The 19,184-nt window shown below is 37.2% G+C and overlaps 1 protein-coding gene across 31 annotated transcripts in view; it reads right to left on the minus strand.

Moving 5' to 3' along the window:
• RALYL (RALY RNA binding protein like) overlaps positions 1–19,184 on the minus strand; it is a 657,017-nt gene that overhangs the window by 635,196 nt on the left and 2,637 nt on the right. The gene's annotated exons all lie outside the window — the stretch shown is intronic.

Here is a 19,184-nt window from a genome sequence, read left to right on the forward strand (position 1 = left end):
TTCCTGTGTTTTCTGGAGGCTTATGAGGTATTCTTTTTGTGGATGACCCACTAACTGAGAATGAGAAGCAGCTCGTGCTGGCACTAGCACTATTGATGCTTACAGTGAAATAAGGAGGGTGCTAAAAACAAACTCATTTTGAGAACTCTATAATGTAATGAATTCCAGTTATCAAAATCTTAAATACAAGACTTAAAGGCTTATCAGCTGTCAATATAGGGACTCTAAAAATAATTTAAATAATTTGAAAACATATATAAGTTTATATATGTTTTTAATTATTCATATAATTATATATGCACATATATGTACATTTATGATTAAGCTTGTACAATTCTGAGTAGCAAAAAAGAAGTGAGATTCATTTGTAGAACACATCAGAACATCTCCCCTGATGTGTGTACTGTCAATCCAAAGTTGTCAGCTTCAGAGACACATGCTCATTCCAATGATGCTTTCCCACTCCTCCTTAATAACTGCCTTTGTTTGGGTTTTGCCTTATGAGAAAATGAGCTTCATTAATTCATAATCACACTATATAAGTTGTCAACCAGAGGTATATTAGACAAGAAATACAAAGCAGCAGTCTATTGCACGAAAAATGATAGTTGCCTATTCAGAAATAGTCATTCCACTGGAACACATGCATGTACACACTCAACACACAGACACACACACACACACACACACACAGAGTTTGGGATAGAAAGGTGGGAGAAAACTACACCAGAACGTTAAATCTACTTTGTAATGTTTTGGATTTACCTGACAAGATTATAGCACTGCTTCCCATCCTAGGAGCACCTGAAAATAAACTGGGGAACTTCAAATATGCAGAATTCCAAGCTCTGCCCTAAATCCCCGTGAATCTGAGTCTGGAGGCTGCAGTGGGAGCACCGAGATTTTTTTTAAATCTCCCAGGTGACTCTAAATGGGATGTAAGGCCCTCAGTCAAAGGCAAGAAGCCATTGTTGATTGAGTGCATTGTCGTCTGGTGGTTCAGTTTATTAAAGGTGATCCTCACAGTAGCCACTAGAGTCAGAAGTTACTGTCGCCGTTTTCCAGATGACAAAAGGAAGTTTTCAGAGGTTAGGATGCAAAACCAGCATCTGTGTCCAGATCTGTCTGATTCAAAAGGTGTGCTTTTTACAACACACCAGACTGAAACCAAAAAGCTTTTGCAGAGTTTATAACCGGGGCCACAAAGTGGCCACTGAAAGGGAACTCATAAAGAGCCTGCAGTTACGTTTCGTTCAGTTGGCGGTGGGGCTGCTTTGAAAACTGCACGAGAATCTGCGGGATGCCAGGTAATATTAAAAACACCTCCGGAAAAAATCATCTCCTTGCAGTATCCTGTACGCAAAGCTTTTTAGGGGGGAGGGAGTATATCGGCAGTATTTGTTAGATCTTTTTAATTTATTATTATTATTTGTGTGTGTGTGTGTGTGTGTGTGTGTGTGTGTGTGTGTACAAAGCTTCTTCAATTCAAGCACTGCATGCCTCCCAAAGGGATGGGAGATTCATGCAACCAATACAACCCTCCAGCTCAATGCCTTCCTTCCTTCTTACGTCTTCCTTCTACCCTGGGCTGCAGGACACGACAGGGCTCACAATTAAGACACGGCTGCCACTTCCAGGGAGCCACAGGAGAGCACGAGGCCCTTTGCAAGGTTCTCCGTTCTTGAGGAGCTGAGAACCTTCCTTGCAGAAAGCTCATGTTCCTTCTGAAGAGATTAAGAACCAACACAGCTACAAATAACAGGGCCAATCGAAAATACTTACCATACACAGTTAAGCTCTTCCAGCTCTGACAGGGAGTCTGAAAAGGTTAACGTCCTAAACGCATTTTGAAGAGAAAAGGATAACTCACGATAATTTTTCTAATCTGTTAGTATATCTGACATAAAGACAGAAAATTCTGATTTCTTTAAAAAAACTAACATTTTGTAAAGACAATTTAAAACAATGATTTGAAACTCTAAAAGGTTTTGGTTCCTGTGGTAACGATGACTTTCTAATGCAAATACTTTTATTACTTATTTCACAATTTACCACGCTACAGAAAAGAGCCTCATGTCGCCAATTAGGCTTCGCTGTTACTTAGAGAGAAACATGGGATCCCTGTACCACCACACATAAAGAAAACTTCACTTGTAGACCGAAAATGGTGGCCTTGATCTATATATGACAGTTGCTAACAGGATTCTGTGGCTAAAATCTTCCCTCCCAATAATACTTTAACAAATTAAGTCTATTTATGAACTTTTTAAACAGTATATTATGAACTCTACACTGGTGGACCGTACGTCAACAGCCCTCTTGTTGTTGATAACCTCTCCCCCCACTTCCACAGAACCACACCATCATTTCGACTTCCTCACTGTTTCGTCTCGCTTTGACTCACTAACATTGGGCAAAAACGCTGTACCGGCAGCTCTTTGCAGTCTTTGCTTCCTTATTCTCAGATTTAGCCATTTTCAGTTCAATTCCCACATCTCTCCTCCACTGAGATATGTCCTTCCACACTTGTTCTCTTTATTCTTGACGTCTCTCCAAAGCACGAGTCAGTTATCCTACCTCCTAACATCTTCAACTCCCCACCTGAAAAACTGAATTCTTACTGTCCTCTAACTGAATGTTTATACTATTAATTCAACCCTCAATCATCTGCTCCCACTGAACTGTCTTCCCAGTGTGTCATGTATGTAGCCGTGATGAAATAATTACATTTTCTAATAAGAAAAGTGCCCTATTATAATGAGTAGCTTGTGAGTGAATGAGTAAAGAACATTTTCCCTGATACTCAGATGAGGTCACCTAATTTTAGGGACGATGAGAAAGGCTGGAGTTACCTCATACACTCATGTCATGGATATTTTACCCTGCCCCACCCAGAAATGCCAAGTCCTTGAAAGCCAGAACTGTGCTGTGTTCCCCTACTGTTCGCCACTGTGCTTAGAACAGTTGATAATATCTTAGAATAATACCTCTTATAGACGGAACTGTGTCCATCCCACCTTTGTATGTTAAAGTCCTACCCTCCAGGACTTCAGCATGTGACCGCATTTGAAGATGGGGCCTTCACAGAGGTAAGTGAGGTAAAATGAGGCCATGTGGGTTGGCCCCATCAAATACTACCAGTTTTCTTATAAGAAGAAGAGACTGAGATACCAAGGATGTGCACATATAGAGGAAAGATCACGTGAGGATGCAGCAAGAAGGAAGCCGTCTGCAAGGCAAGGAGCAAGGCCTCAAAACAACCAAACCTGCCAAGACCTTGATCTTGGACTTCTGGCCTCTGGAACTGTGAGAAAATAAATATCTGCTGTTCAAACCATCAGTCTGTAGTATTTTGTTATGACAGCCCTAGCAAAGTAAAATAATGCTCATTGTTTATTTGCTGAATTGATTAGAACTTATAATTTGCTATTTCTGTCTCCTTCTCTGACCATGCTTTTTAAGGCAGATTCACAAAGATAAATGCCTTGAAATCACAGATTTTCCTTTGTTCTTTTTATTGCTAACTTAGAGATTTAGAAAAGCACTGCTATTTTTAGCACACACCCTCCAAAGATATATTGAATTTAGGCTTCCTGTTCCTTCAAGTAACATGCTTGAGTTGGAAGTCAAGGCATATTGTAAAGATACAACGTCCAGGTAAAGTGGCAGTGGCTTCTTCTTTAACAGCGTGCGTACGTGCTGGAGGAGGACTGCGCAAGATTTTCAGGTTATAATATTTTTGGAGTCCTCTCCAGTTCAAATGTAAACAGATCAATGCTTAATTCCTCAATAGAAAAGGGCTTCCTGCAGGTGATGTCCAGCCATATGGCCTTCCTCATCCTGATCTGTTTAATTTACCTTGAGATGGTAGAGACAACAGCTATAAGGCAGGTGGGTCTTTAGAACTTATAAAGTGTTGTCACTTTAGCTGGCCTGAGCCAGGTAGCAGGGAGTCAGTCCTTGTACAGTGCAGCGTCAATATCCATTATATTAGGCAGAGAAAACAATCAACATCAAACGAAAGGGTGTTATGGACTGAATGCTTCTGTCCTTCTACAGTTCACCTGTTGAAATCCTAACTCCCAATGGGACGGTATTAGGATGTGGGACCTCTGGGAGGTGATTAGGTCAGGAAAGGGAAGCCCTCATGAATGAGACTAGTGCCTTTATAAAAGGGACCCCAGAGAGCTCCTGGTCCCTTCTGCCATGTGACAATGCAGCAGGAAGATAGCCATCTATGAACCAGAAAGAGGACCCCGATCTTGGACTTCCCAGCTTCCAAACTGTGAGAAATCAATTTCTATTGTTTATAAGCCACCCCATCAATGGTATGCTGTTAAAGCAGCCCAAACAGACTAAGACAAAGGGTTATATTTACAAATAATCAAATCCTACTTAATGTAGCATATATTAGGAGATGGAAGTAACCTAGTGGGTCAAAACCAGAGGCTTTCAGAATCAGACTGACCTGGGCTGAAGTTTTAGCTCTGCTACTTACTAGGTCCTGTCACTTTGGGCAAGTAACTTAATCCCTCTGATCCTGCAGTCCATCATCGATAAAATAAGAATAAAAATAATGGACCTGGGGCAGGCCACTGGCGTAGTAGTTAAGTTCACATGCTCTGCTTCAGTGGCCTGGGGTTTGTCGGTTCAGATCCCAGGCTCAGACCTACACACCACTCATCAAGCCAAGCTGTGGCAGCATCCCACACACAAAATAGGGGAAGACTGGCTCAGGTGTTAGCTCAGGGCCAATCTTCCTCACCAAAAAAATAATAATAATAATTAAAAAAATAATAATAATGGACCTCAGAGAACTAGGCATATTTTGTATGGCTAGCCCATAGTAAGAATTCAAATAACTGTTATATATTATTTTTTAAATCCTAGTAACACTAAACATTCTCTTTGCTTACTAAAATTACGTCTTCAGAATTATTTTTGGAAATAATTACAGAAATACCCATTTAAGCTTTCTGAAGAAATCTGAGACAGTAGTTGAACATATGGTACACACAAAACAGATACATTTAAGAATTTAGCAAATATAAAAAAGCAAAATATCACAGTGGTACTTTAGGGAAGACAGAATGGTGAGATGACATTTTTGTAAAAGCAAACAACAAACAAATAGGCAAACGTAGCCCAAAGTTACTTGATTTGGGTAAAACTGATGATCAGAGATCTGTAAAAATATACTGGTAGAACCTGTGGGCAGTAATCACATGCAGTTACAATGCAAATCTGTATGCATTCAATAGGAACCAACTGAGTCAGAATATGTACAATCTTTGTAAAGAAGAAAAGATATCCTATTCCCCCATTTTTTACTTTAAGACAACCATGAATTATTTATAGACTATAATTTATCAATATTCTTCCAGATATTTTAATCTGAAATTTTTTTTTTCAGATAAATTTTTGGTGTTTCTCTTTCCTTTTCTTTTTGAGCTGGAGCTCTGATATTTGCTCAGATCTTTGGGATGAACTACTGAGAATATCAGTCTCTATAGGATATTTTTCTGTTTTTATTCAAAATTATTAAATTCTAAGAAAATTTTGATAAGATTTGCCTGTGATGATTACTTTTGATATTTTAGGCAATTCACATATAATGCCAGAGGTTTATAAATCAAAAAACACTGTAAGTTTATATATACACATATACATATATGCCCTGAACACATACGCATATATATACACACACACATACGTATTTATTTAAATAATATAATTAAATTCTAGGAATGTTCATTGAATCCATACACATTGGGACAACTGCTGGCATTCAGTGAATCTCCCTGGAGACTGTGAACCCAATGAGAATGGGACAATGTTTTATTCATTCCGTGTATCATTAACTAACCTGTCAATTCATAAGTGTTTATGAACGAATGAACAGAGTTAGGGAATGACTGAATTACAGTCTTTATTTTTAAGAAGAATATAATCTAGAAAGAACTAAAAATGCCTAAGTACAATGTGCTATGTTTTGTACCAGTGTTTCTCAACCAGTTTGTGGTGAATGACCTTTTTGGTATTTCCAACCAATCGGAAACCAATATTTTATAAAATACAATAAAAATAAATTACTAGAAAAATAAGGGAAAAAAAGTTAAAAGACATAAGATGAGACATAAAATTATTCTGTAAAATTGCTAAGGAAGCCTCAATTGTTTGTCTCCAACGAGCAACAAATAGGCTCTAGACTATTTTTAGAGTAGCATCATTTTTTACTATCACCATCAACAATGTGATGGGAGAAAACCCTAGTTAACCCAGGTGCAAATGAAAGAAAAGCATTTAAAAACTCCAGTAAGATCCGTTTAGAATAATCCACTGGGAAAATTATCATTTTTTCCTGTACTTTCCAAACTTCTACTGTGAATCACACAACACACACACACACACACAAAACAGGACACCAAACAGTTCTTTTCAGCACACTCTAGTCATCCTAGCAACTCTGCAGGACCCAAAAGGAGGATATGCACGTACAGCTTCTCTTTAGAAAAGATTCATGGCACCAGGTACTGTCCTTACGGCAGGCAAGAAAGCCAACTCATCTGCGTGATCAATGGCAAACGTCATAAACATCCTTCTCATTTCCTTTTGTTTCTTTTTGAAAATAACTAACATTACTTTGTTGTATTGTTGAAATAATTTACAACTGCAAAAAGTACTGATGTCCCTACTCCCTTCCCATCTAATACTCTTTTTATGTTATATGTTATATGTTTCAAGTAACTTTCACCTATGAGTGGTATATCACCAAAAATGTGTTGTTATTTGTGCTGTTAAGCAACCACAGTATTCAAAAGTTAAAACACATACAGATGGTGGAAACATTAAGAAAGCATCATAACATCTGAAACTTAAATTTTAAAATGCTTGGCAATTTTTTAAATTAAGTGTTCAAAATGTCATTGCCTATGAAGGAAAAAAATATTCCACAAAACGCAATTGCACAGCCCATTTCCTAGTGCTTAGGTTCTAAAGTCATCATGAAAGGTATGTAAACATTGCTCCTGAAAATATCTTCAAAAGACCATATACCACTTAAAATGACTTTATGTTTTTCATATCTATAAGTAAGTCCAACCCAGTCAGTTTTTCTACCAATGTCGGATATTGGGTGGAGTGCTAGGCTTGTGTTTTCACCAAAAATCTGACCAAAAAAATGTATGAATTAATATCAGCTAAGTGCATATAATGCTACAAGACTGAAATAAAACAAACACAAAAAAGATGTTAAGTGTGGGAATACACATTATTTAAAATAACAATCAAAAGAAAGAGCAAAAAGAACCAACTAAAATATTTGCAATGGGGTATGGCAAAGTACATTACAACAAAAAAATGCTATATAATCATTAAAATTATGTTGCAAATAATAGTTAATGAGTGTGATTAAAGTATATTGTTAAGCGAAGAATGTTCTACCTATAATATTATATATATACATTTATGTGTATACTATATAAATTATTCAGTGTATTACATAATTACAAGTGTTTATTATAAATTATATCATTACTTAAACAAAAACTGAAAGGATAAATACCAAATAATAAGAATAAACAGGGAGATGGAATTTTGAATCTTCTCACTAGAATGCAATTTAAATTTCAACATCAAGACTATCATAATAAAAGTTCTTCCCTGTAAGACTTTTTGAGCATTTTTCATTTTCATTTCATTTTTTAAAAGACAAGTATTTATTTAGCATATGTGCATCAATATAGTTATTTGGAGAGAGGAAAATCATCTAATAAAGTATAAAATTACAGATTTGGGGGTTTTTTTGCTCCTTATTTAAAGGAAATTATAAGGCCAAACAATTTATTTTCACTTGTAACAAACCAAAAGCTATCCTTCCTCCCAGGTATGTTATAAACCTAATCTGAGATTGTGGAATTTCACTTATCCACTACATATAGTAGACTGCTTCTCCTTCACCAAAGATCAAAGGAGCTGAGGAATAACCCCCTAATTGAAGATCTAGTAGACAGCCAATAGAATGCTCACTAAATAAGTAGCAATACTAAGTTTACAGTAACATTTTTGACAGGAAGGGAAAAAAGGTATCACTGGTTCATTAAGAGTTTGAAATAAATTAGTTTTGTAGTTATACATCGGAATCAAAAGTGTGTCACAGTCAGTCAAAAACTTAGAACCCAAAATCTGGAATTAACATGCTCTGAATATTTCCAACTCCCTTCATGGGTATCGAAAACAGGAAATCTATCTCATAGTAAAATTTATTTAAATTTAATAACATCACGCATCTTTTAGGGACAAAGAGACACGGTATCAAATAAACGTGCAAGAATGAAAACTACTTCTAATTTGATTCTGGCAACTAGACACCTAATACCATTTCGCAAAGCTGTTTATAAGCAATTATTTCCCTACCCCGCCCAGTCACACAGGTTCACAGAGTCATGGTCCCCTCATTCCCACAGACACACCTTGTAAAAGGAATAGTGACATACGCCTATCTCTAAAACAACCAAACAGTACAGACAATGGATCAAAATTCAATGCTCATATTTCCCCATCAGATTCTTGGTGAGTCACAAGTTTTAACCAAAGATACTAAATCACTTTATACAAATTGTAATATTCTATAAACTTGAGATGTTTCTTTTGGTTAATGTGTGATGCCACATAAAAGTCATCAAAAATTAGTTTGACTTCATTCACTTTATTATGAGTCATATTTTGTGAGCGGAATTACATTGGGGAATGAACCCTCTGATTTACTGCAAAATAAGATACCATTTTAACCCTGAACTTCATTTTTACCTCTTAGAGAATTTATCGCCGTCTGCCCCTTCTTCGCTGAAAGCTCCATTCTCATGACACACAGAAGGATGAAAAAGGGGATTTTCAAGAAGCATTTATTGGATAAATATTAATGTTTCCTAGCCAACTGACCATATCTGGGGATCCCTTTTTAGCAAAAATGAACTTCAATAGATTTCAGCTTAGATTCTTAATAAAAAGTGAAAGCTAAAATTGAGACAATCAGAGAATATTTTAGAAATATATCTTGGCTAATCTCTGGTAAGGAACAAGATGCCAAAAAGAATTTAAAAACATGACACAGTCCTGAGACCTGTGACCCTTTAGACGTGTACTCTCCTATGAGGCAGCCACCAGCACATGCAGCTGCTGAGCACTTGGAACGCGGCTACTTCTGTGCTCTATGTGTGATATATAAACTGGATTTCAAAGACTTAGTACAAAAGACGTGGAATATTTTGAAATAGTTTTATGTTAATTACATGTTGAAATGATAATTTTTCAGATTGGGTTACATAAAATATATTATGAAAATCAATTTCATCTGCATTCTAATTTTTTAATGTGTCTTCTAGAAGATTTAAAATAATCTACAGTGGCCTGCTTTCGTGGCTTGCCCTAGACAGCATTCCCCCCGGACAGAGCTGATCTAGAGAACATCTTGCCAGTGCTCCTGATGTCCTCCTCCTCTACTTCCCCTCTCCTATCATTTTCTCTTCTTTCTTTTTTTTCTAGAAATGTGACAATGTCAATAGAGAGGTCTGGAATAGGGAGAGAAAATCCAGCAGTTCTAAAATTCAAAGAAAGACTGCAAACATGACGGAATGGGTTCAGAAATTAAACAAAGTATTTTCATACTATTGGTTCACTTAATCTAATTTAAATTATTAATAGAACTATATTGTTGTCCATCTAAAAAAATCTAAAAGCGTAGTTACTTCTGAACTCATTTTATAATTTTTATAGTATTTAAGAGTTCCAAATAAGATAGTTTGATTTGAAATTTTGAGTTATCTCAATATCTTCCAAAACAAAATTCATTTTCCCAAAGAACAGACTCTATTTTAGAGCATACAATGTATATAAATACAGTCACACACTTCAATTAGCTGTACCTCTTTACTGCTAACCTCGCATTTTCCTCAAAAATCTTTCACGTCGTTGCATCTGCCGAGCTTCTTTCCAGGTGACCCTCTCTAAATCTTCCGGATGCTTCTGTCCTCTTCCTCGGCCCTTTTACCTGTCCCAATACACACTCCCCTGTACCCTCTCATAGATCCCTGACGTTGGACCACAATGTAAGGTGAATACTGTCACATCGCCTGAGGACATTACCAAATCACTGGAGAACAGAAGGAGGTGTGCATTCCACACTTTTCAAGCGCCTTAATAACCTACAGAACCATAAAGAATCTTCTCCACTTTTCATAACTCTGATAACTCTGTGCATTGTCACCATGTCCTTCAGCAAGTGGACTGTGAGTTCATGAGAGTAGGTGCTGTGTCTTGTTTTGTTTTTAAATTTTGTTAAATCTCCTAAAACACCGTGACTTAGATATAGTAGATTCCCGAGAAATAGTGGCAGAATGAAGGAAGAAGTGTTGGAAATCTCACCATTATGCCCAGAGCAGAAACACTACAGAAGACTCTCAAAAGGACAGGAATGGGAACCCATCGCAGCACCTTTCTAAACATAACCATTGTGTGTTTCTAAGTATTCCATACATTGCGAGCTGTTGTGAGTGTGTCTATTTTATTAAACAAATGTCACTCATTTATTGATGTAGCAATCAAAGTCCCTCTTTTTCTCCATCTTTTAAACAAAGTTTGGAGATGTACACTGAAGTTGTGGAGCCAAAAAGTGTTGGGTTCAGATCTTCACTCAGCCATTTGACGTCACCTGTCTGCTCCCCAACTTCCCGCTAGATTTTACTATCTAGGATATCTAGGATAACAATATATTCTTCCAGCGTGTTACAAAGACGAGGCATGACGACGTGACTAAGCATTTAGCAGTCAGTCTGGTCCAGAAGGGACGACCTATAAATGGAATGAAGTAGCAGCAGCAGCTGTGGCCATAGAGCCAGCACTTAAACTGCCACTGTCTGTCTATCTGGAATCTCTTCATATTCTCTGCTACATTCCCCAAGCTCCTATTCCCCATACCAGTTCATCCCAACCTATGACCTTGTGCTTAGATGGGAAAACTAAGGTCACCATTAGATGACAAAGTCCCGGCAGGCAGCGTCCTTATTAGTCTTATTTACCACTGAATCCCCATCCTCCAACACAAGGCTGAATAAATAATGAGTACAACTAACTAATGAACTCAATTTCCTTCCACTTCTAAGATGTGACCAACCTCTGCTTGTGCTATTACTGATCACACCAACCTCAGAACATTCTGAAACTTGCTCCTGAAAACGCCCTTCCTTCCTCTTATAGCTCCATCTCTCCGTGCTAGGGGATACCATCCTGAAAAAATTAAATACACATTCAGATTTTCTTTTTTCTGGCTTAAAAATATATCCTTCCACCAATAATATTACTCCCATAATATTTCATTCCCACAATTTAACATTAAACTTCATTACTTCTTGTCTTCATATTCAAGACCCCATATGACCTGACATATGGACATCGGGACTTCTGCTTCTATTTAACCCTAATAAGCATATTTTTTCTCAAAGAAAACTAATAGATTTCAACATTTTTACTGAAAAAATTCATACACACACATAATTTGAAAATGCAGTCTGTACAACCACTCCCTGGACTCAAAAATTATTAAGAAATGATGATCTGTTTACACACATACACACACACACACAATCTCCAATGACTCATGAAATTAAGTTGCAGACATCCTGGCATTTATCCTTAAATAATTCAGCAGGCATCTCCTCATAGCCTTTATTATCCAGCCCATATGCAAATTTTCCCAATTCTACCAAAGTTTCATCTTTTATACCCTGTTTTTGTTTGTTTGTTTTTTAACTAGCATCAAATAAAGCCTCAAGCACTGTATTTGGTTGTCTTTGGTCTCTTTGAATCTAGAAAAGTCTCCCCACAGTGGCAATGACTTTTGGAAAGACTAGGTCACATATCTTCAATGCAGAATACTAAACCTTGTGAATTTGTTTAACCTGTTCCTCTTTCCTGGTATTTTTCTATGAACTAGAAGTCTAAACAGGTTTTATTAGATTCAGCTTAAACATTCTGGCAACAGTATTTCACGAAGGGTGCTGGAGACTTCACACTGCATCCAGCAGGAGGCTCAGGCGTCAGGGAGTCTATCAAGGATGCTGGGTTTGATCACTCAGTTATTAAGAAGGTGCCTGCCAGAAGCAATCAAGAAGTAATACTTGAGCACCATAAGAATAAGTTACGTCCCAAAATACTTTTAACTAATGACTTTAGCACCTGTTGATGATTCTTGCCTCAATCATTTAACTGGGAGTTACAGACAGTAATCTTCTAATTCTAGCATTTTTTACATTTATTATCTCACATTATTTTGTAAAGAAGAGCTAACCCTCATCAACCAGGAAAGAGTTCCTCCTAAAACACAGGCTAACCATTTCTTTCAACTCAATTATTAATTGTCAGAATTGCTTTCTTTTTTAAAGATTTTTTTATTTAGAGTATATCTATGGATTCACGGATTTTCCTTTATTCAATGTTTCATAATCTGTTCTAGTCAGTCTTATTGGAGGAGGTCAGGAGAGGACACGACCACAGGTTGACAGAGAGCTGGATGTGGGCAATCAGAGGCCCCCGCCCCCGTCCTTGGAACGGACATTCTGCCCACTGTTCCCACACTAGGAGCCACTTCAAGAAAGCAGCCTCGAGAGAGCGAAGTATTGTTGAGAGCATCTGGACTGATTTCGTGACTGAACCATGTGAGGCCTCTGCACAAACCTGGGAGCTCTGGCAGACAGGGGCAGAGAGCTATTCGTCTCGCGGCCGCCCACGCCAAGCCACCTATGTAAGCTCCCCGGCTTATTAAACCTGCCACCCACCGATCTGCAGTGTCTGCCCCTTTTTTCCATCTCTCCCTGCCCTCCGAGTACAGAGACCAGTTTCAAATTTCACCCAGGAATCACCGGAGGTTGCAAACCAACAACTCTTGATGTTCGAATTTATCCGAATTTGACAACCGGAAGGCCCCTCAAGCGGGCTCCCGTTTAGATACAGTTTACAAACACGGCCGATACGACCTCATTTGTTTTGGGGTATTTCTTTACCTTCTGGCACAAGGAGCTATCCTAGGCTCATCTTCTACTTTTCCTGCCCATCCTTGGGGAATTAGCCAATTCTCTCAAGAGCTCTGTCCCTTGAGTGGGAAACCGTCTTTAGAAGCCAAGATCTGGCCACTAGAAGTACTCGCTGCAGCTGGAGAGACACTGCTTGGGAGCCTTTTCAGTAGACAGAGCTGGTAAACTTATTTATTTTAAAAAGCTTCACAGTATATTTTAATACCTGATGCATTACACCCCTCTTTGCTGTTATTTTTCCAAATTATCTGGGCCATTCTTGATTTTTTTTTTTATATACGTAATTTAAAATCAATTTACCTACTTTCAGAAAAACTTCTTACTGGTCTTTCTATTACAATCATGTTACACACACATGTGCACACACACCCACAAGTACATGACACATACAATCTTAGGAACTAGTCTCTTTATGGTGCTGTCACACCATCTCCAGAATTATGGAATGCTTTTTCATTTGTTCAAGTCTAACATGTCTCATTCGTTTAGTTTCTTCTTGAAATTAAAGGCTGTTAATCACAGATTCAAAGACCTTTTCCTCGGGCCTCACCTTCCGTTAAGTCTACGTAGCATCAGCCTGCTCAACAATTCTCTTTAAATACCCACTCTCCCAAGCTTAAGTGGCTTTCCTCCTCTTTCTCTTTTCCTGCCTTTAACAAAATCCTTCTACATCCACTCAGAAAAATGCAGGTGTTTCCCAAATTTTTGTCTTTGGATGACTTATTCCCTCCTAAAGTTTTATTGTAGATAATTCTGTAATCTCTTTCTAGCTTTCAATGTATTTCATAGTTCTAGACATGAATTTCAAGTGCACATCATTTTATCCAGTAGTTAATGTTAGGAGTTCAAATCAGTGATATGTCCAAAACTGAACCATTCTCCAGCCCCCAACCAAATCAGGCTCTCTACCAGACACTTTTATTTCCTAGTGGTTTTTTTTCCCCACTAGTTTTCAAGATATCCAGGTTCCAAAACTCAAAGGCAATCTTCACATTCCCTCCATCTTGGCCTCCAAACCCACTGATTTCAAGGACTTACAGATTTACCATTGTCTTTGAAAACCATTTCACCATCTTCACTCACACTGCCGCCACTGTGGTTTCTGTTTTCCATTCTCTTATTAAAAAATATTCACTTTTTCAAGTTTCAAGGAAACCATTTAATAATGGACAACTTTTTCACACATCTGAAGAGGCAATTAAAAACAGCATCCTAAAATAACATCTGGCAGTTATATGCGTTTTCCGTTATTAACAAACAGATAAAATGAGCTTGAAAAACGTCACATCCAAATACGTGTAACAGTGAAACTTTCAGGTGGAAATGATGTTGATAGCGAGATGCTGGTAGACAGGAGAGATGCCTATATTTATAGACTTGCTGTGTCATGAAAGCATTGGCTGCTCAGTTTTCCTTGTGCGAAAGACCAATTCTCCACATCACACTGCAAAACCCTCAAGAGTAGAGACGACACTTTGTACTAAGGAAATATTTTTTGAGTGCTTTCCCAGGGTCTCTGCAAGCCGCTGCAGACACAGAACCATCTATTTTGTCCCGACCACAGAGCACAAATTTCCACTTATTGGGCTCTCTTCACAAAATCCTGCAGTGCTGGAGAGACGTGTGATGGCGTGGTTACTTGAAGGCCCTTTCAGGACCAGTAAGAGTCTGTGTAAACGGTGCCATTTTCTGTTATTTCTGGCCACAGCACTCACTAGTGAAAACTTGCCAAACGACAGTCATTTTAAATAATGTACCAAAAATAAATACATAGTTGTTTTATATTAAATGAAACAAAACAAAAATTTTCTTCTCCACAAATGGAAGACCGCTATACAGAAAGAAGGAGGGATGTGAGATGCCAATTCAGACCTTCCTGTCCATCAACCCTTGACTACCTGTGGAGCCCTGATTAAGTCACACATCTCCCCAAGTCTCGGTTTCCTCAAAAACATAAATTAATGATGACACTACCTACTCACAGAGAGGAGGAACAAATGGAAGCGCATTCACTAGGCACATCAAGAGATGTCAGTCCTCCTTTTCTTTCCTCTCATCTTGACTTAATGAGAAAACATCCTTTCCCTACTCCAACCTGCTAACAATTTCCAAACTGACTCAAAAATATGTTCTTCCTATTATAAGTTAGCATATGGCTATCAAAATGTGTATAAATATTTCTCTAAACACATGGATTACGTATGAACGCAATTAACTTCCACTGTTAAAGTTCAGACAAAATATTCAAGTATATTATTCTAAGCAAAAAAAAAATATTAATTGCTGAGTCCGATGTAATTTTAGGAAACATATTTATGCAAATCAACTCTCTAGTGCTCCTTTAGCATGAGGGTGCTCAGTGATGCTTTCTACTGCATCTTTCAGAAAAGCAAGACAGGGCCCCCAAGTTCTCCCCTATAATTCTCCTCTCCATTTAGATTTACACAGGACCCAGAAATAAATCTTGCAGCTTCGACCCCAGCTGAGGAATCTCCAAGGACAGTTCAGAAGACATTTATGCTAAAGACTAACCGAAGTTCGCCCATTGCCCTTTCTCCAGCTAGGAATGCATGGAAAAACATCAACACCTCCATGTTTTCCAGGATTCTGCCCCAGAAAAACAGCAAGACAATGCAAAACAAATAACTTTAAAATTTGGAGAGAATTAGAAAAACACAAAATCAACTTTCCACAAATGTGCTATTTAACATAAGTCTAATGAAACAAATGAACAACAAAAAACATTCCCTAACACTTTCTTGAACACCTAAAAGCTATGAGAATAAGCAAAACTACTAAAAGTTGGCAATAGCTGGGTGAGATATATGTGTTCTGCAGGTCAAAATTTAATAACAAAAAGAAGAGCGACGACAAACATTATATTTATATGACACTTGCTAAATGTGTAACTAGCTTTTGATACAGTCAGAAATTACCTATTACTTAAATTTTCTTTAATAATTACTGTCCTCAAAATCATGGTATAGCAAAACTAAATGTTCCCCTTGTCACTAATGTGAAAGTTTATGCTGCAACTGTCAATTACTGCAGAGAAATTTATTAAAGAAATCATCCTGAATTATGAAGATGGGATTTTAAATGCATTCGTGCAAGTCACTAGAAGTAGCAAATAATAATAATAATGAAACAATAAGAAAATAACAACTTCATATCAGCGAGTAATTTTTTTAATTAGTTTTTACTTACTTTCCTGAGCTCTATAAACAGTCAGTAGAATAAAATTCATCATTACCTCAGTTTTTTTTTTACACAAAATAGAATTTTCTTAATGGATGTATGATACAAGAAGTGAAGACATAACTATATTTTTTGTGTGTGAGGAAGGTTGGCCCTGAGCTAACATATGTTGCCAATCTTTATCTTTTTGCTTGAGGAAGACTGTCACTGAGCTAACATCTGCGCCAATCTTCCTCTGTTTTATGTAGGACGCTGCCGCAGCGTGGCCGGATGAGCAGTGCCAGGTCGGTGCCCAGAATCCAAACCTGTGAACCCCGGGCCGCCGAGGCAGAGCATGTAAACTTAACCACTATGCCACCGGGCTGGCCCCAAAACTGTATTTTTTAAAGCACAGCTAATCATCATTATAAATAAGAGTTTTCAAAAGTCAGAGAAAAGAATAATTAAATTATAATTAAAATAGTTTCTTCAATTTCCCTTTCTCATGCAAACTTCTCCTCTACTTGCAATGTAGCGTCTGATTTGATTTGAGGCACTGTAACATTAACTGCTTACGGTATCAGTGCCCAGTAAACAAGGCACGCCACACTCATTCAAGGGGAATGCTTTCCAGGATGTAACAGAAACAGGAGCTTTTCCACACACTTCTTACTAGCTGCGTTAAAAAGTAACTATTTTATGTAAGAAACAGTTATCCATATAGCACATGATTCTTTTAACTAGAAAAATATAATTTTTGGCATATCAAATGTATGTGCGTTATTTTCCTATTCCATTATTTTTATATTCTAAAGGCATCGTTTGTTTGGATAAATATAGTAGCTCTTTAAACCACTAGCCTTTCATAAAAATTAGAGAAAATAAACTATCTCTTTTTAAAAAGGCAATATATCTTTTGTACTTAAGAATATAGAAGAGTGTCTTTTAAATGTGTTTGAAACTTTTCCCCTTTATATATAACACCACGACAGTGTGGCTGCTTCGTGCATACTAGGAAAAAAATCAGTGAGCTACTTGCTAGCTTATAACCATGTAAGAATACATATAACAAGTAATTAAATGCTTATTTTTAATGATGAAACTCTTCTTTTAGAATACTTGGGCAGACCACACAGTCAAGACAGAACTCCAACTACAGCCTTCTTTCTCTACAATGTTCAAGACTCGGGAAGAAACTGTAAAATTAATTCAGTAATCCAGGATTCTTGAAAATGTACAAATTTTGGCATCCCATAGAAAAGTTCTAGGAAATTTAACAGGCTGTTTTAAGTTTGTGACAATTTCTTTGTTGCAATTCAGATAATAAAATACTTAAGGTCAGCTGGCGGTGCAACAGTGAATTTAATTTGTCTTCTTTCCCTTACCCCCCACCTTCACCTCCCAAAACCTCTTTCCCTGAAAAGTAATTTTTTTCCTCTCAGTAAGCAGTTGAAAATAATTTACATGATTAAGTTGATCAGAATCTGAGTGGGCTGCTTGCTAAATGAAAGAATAGTACTATTTTTCCACGAGAAACCAGTAGGCGGTGCTAACTCTAGGAGACCACATGCGAAGACTTAAACCAAAAAACTCAGACTAGGTGACCAGTTTAAAGAGTTGCAAATTCCTAATATGACTCATGGAGGAGAAAACTTCAAAAGTCTGAATGTAGTAGATTGAAATTTAACATAAGCATATAAGATAGTGAACAAGGAACACCAACTAAATGAAAACCTAAGATGACTAAAGGTTCTTAGCATGATCCTTATTTACAGAATTCAAAGCACAACTGCATGTCTGTTCCCACGTTAAAATCCTATGAACACCGTCGTCTGCCTCCTTATGGTTTCAGTCTCATTTAGAAACATCATAGAGTTCAGCTCCCCCTTTACCCCATCTTAAGACACAGCTACTCCTCCCTCCCCACCCCCTTAGGGCAGCAACTGGTCCTCTGAAAATTCTGGTTTGATTTCTCAAGTTTTTTCTTTCTCACTCACTCTGTCTCTCTCTTTTAAAAGACCTAAATGCCTTACAGTGCATACGACCTGCAAAGAAACATACATGCATCATCTTGCATTTTAAATAAATGAGCATTTCTACTTATATATATTATGATAAAAAACAGAATGTCGCAAGTGGCTTTTTTAATGTTTTTGGTAGCTGTTTAAACCCATAATGAAAAACTACATTTTAGTAATGTGGTCACTACACACACAAAAAACAAAATTTAAAGCTCAGTCATATTATATTTGTGTCAAATCTTAGAAGTATGCCCCTCAAGATATGAAATCTTCAAGTCCACAGACAGGACATGCTGTCTTCCTTATATATATGCAACAGGACTTTCTTAACAGAGAAAAGCTACCCTGAGAACAAAAAAATTCACACTGCAACTTGCAAAGACCTTTAAAATGAGAAAGTTCACTGTTATTTAAAAAATATATACCTTTCTAGATATTACAATAAATTTTAATCTTCTACAGATAATCATTTGCACTCCCAATTCTTTCACCACAAAAAGTAAAGAAATACAGGCACAAAACTTTTCATTCCACAAACTGAGGTTACAGAGTTAGAGAAATATTTGCCTGAAAAGGCCACACTGTATATTATTAACCTATTGGTCATGGGCCCTTCTGTATGCTGGAATTAGTTTTCATATCTGTAGATAACCTAGAAGAAAACTTAATCAGAGAGGTAAAAAGTTATTTCATTTGCTTTATATCTATTTTAACAGAATCCAAATTATATACATACATATGACAAAATCAAGGCTGAACTCTTCATTTAAGGAAAAAAAGAAAGAATATCAAAGCTTCAAAATCAAATCATTTAAATAATAGTCACCCTCCAGATTTTAAGGTTTAAAGCATGACATGAAATTTATTGGGACAGCAAGTTTTCCAGCAGATTCTGTCACTG

This window comes from Equus przewalskii, chromosome 8 (genome assembly GCF_037783145.1).
Source record: "Equus przewalskii isolate Varuska chromosome 8, EquPr2, whole genome shotgun sequence".
Taxonomy (NCBI): domain Eukaryota; kingdom Metazoa; phylum Chordata; class Mammalia; order Perissodactyla; family Equidae; genus Equus; species Equus przewalskii.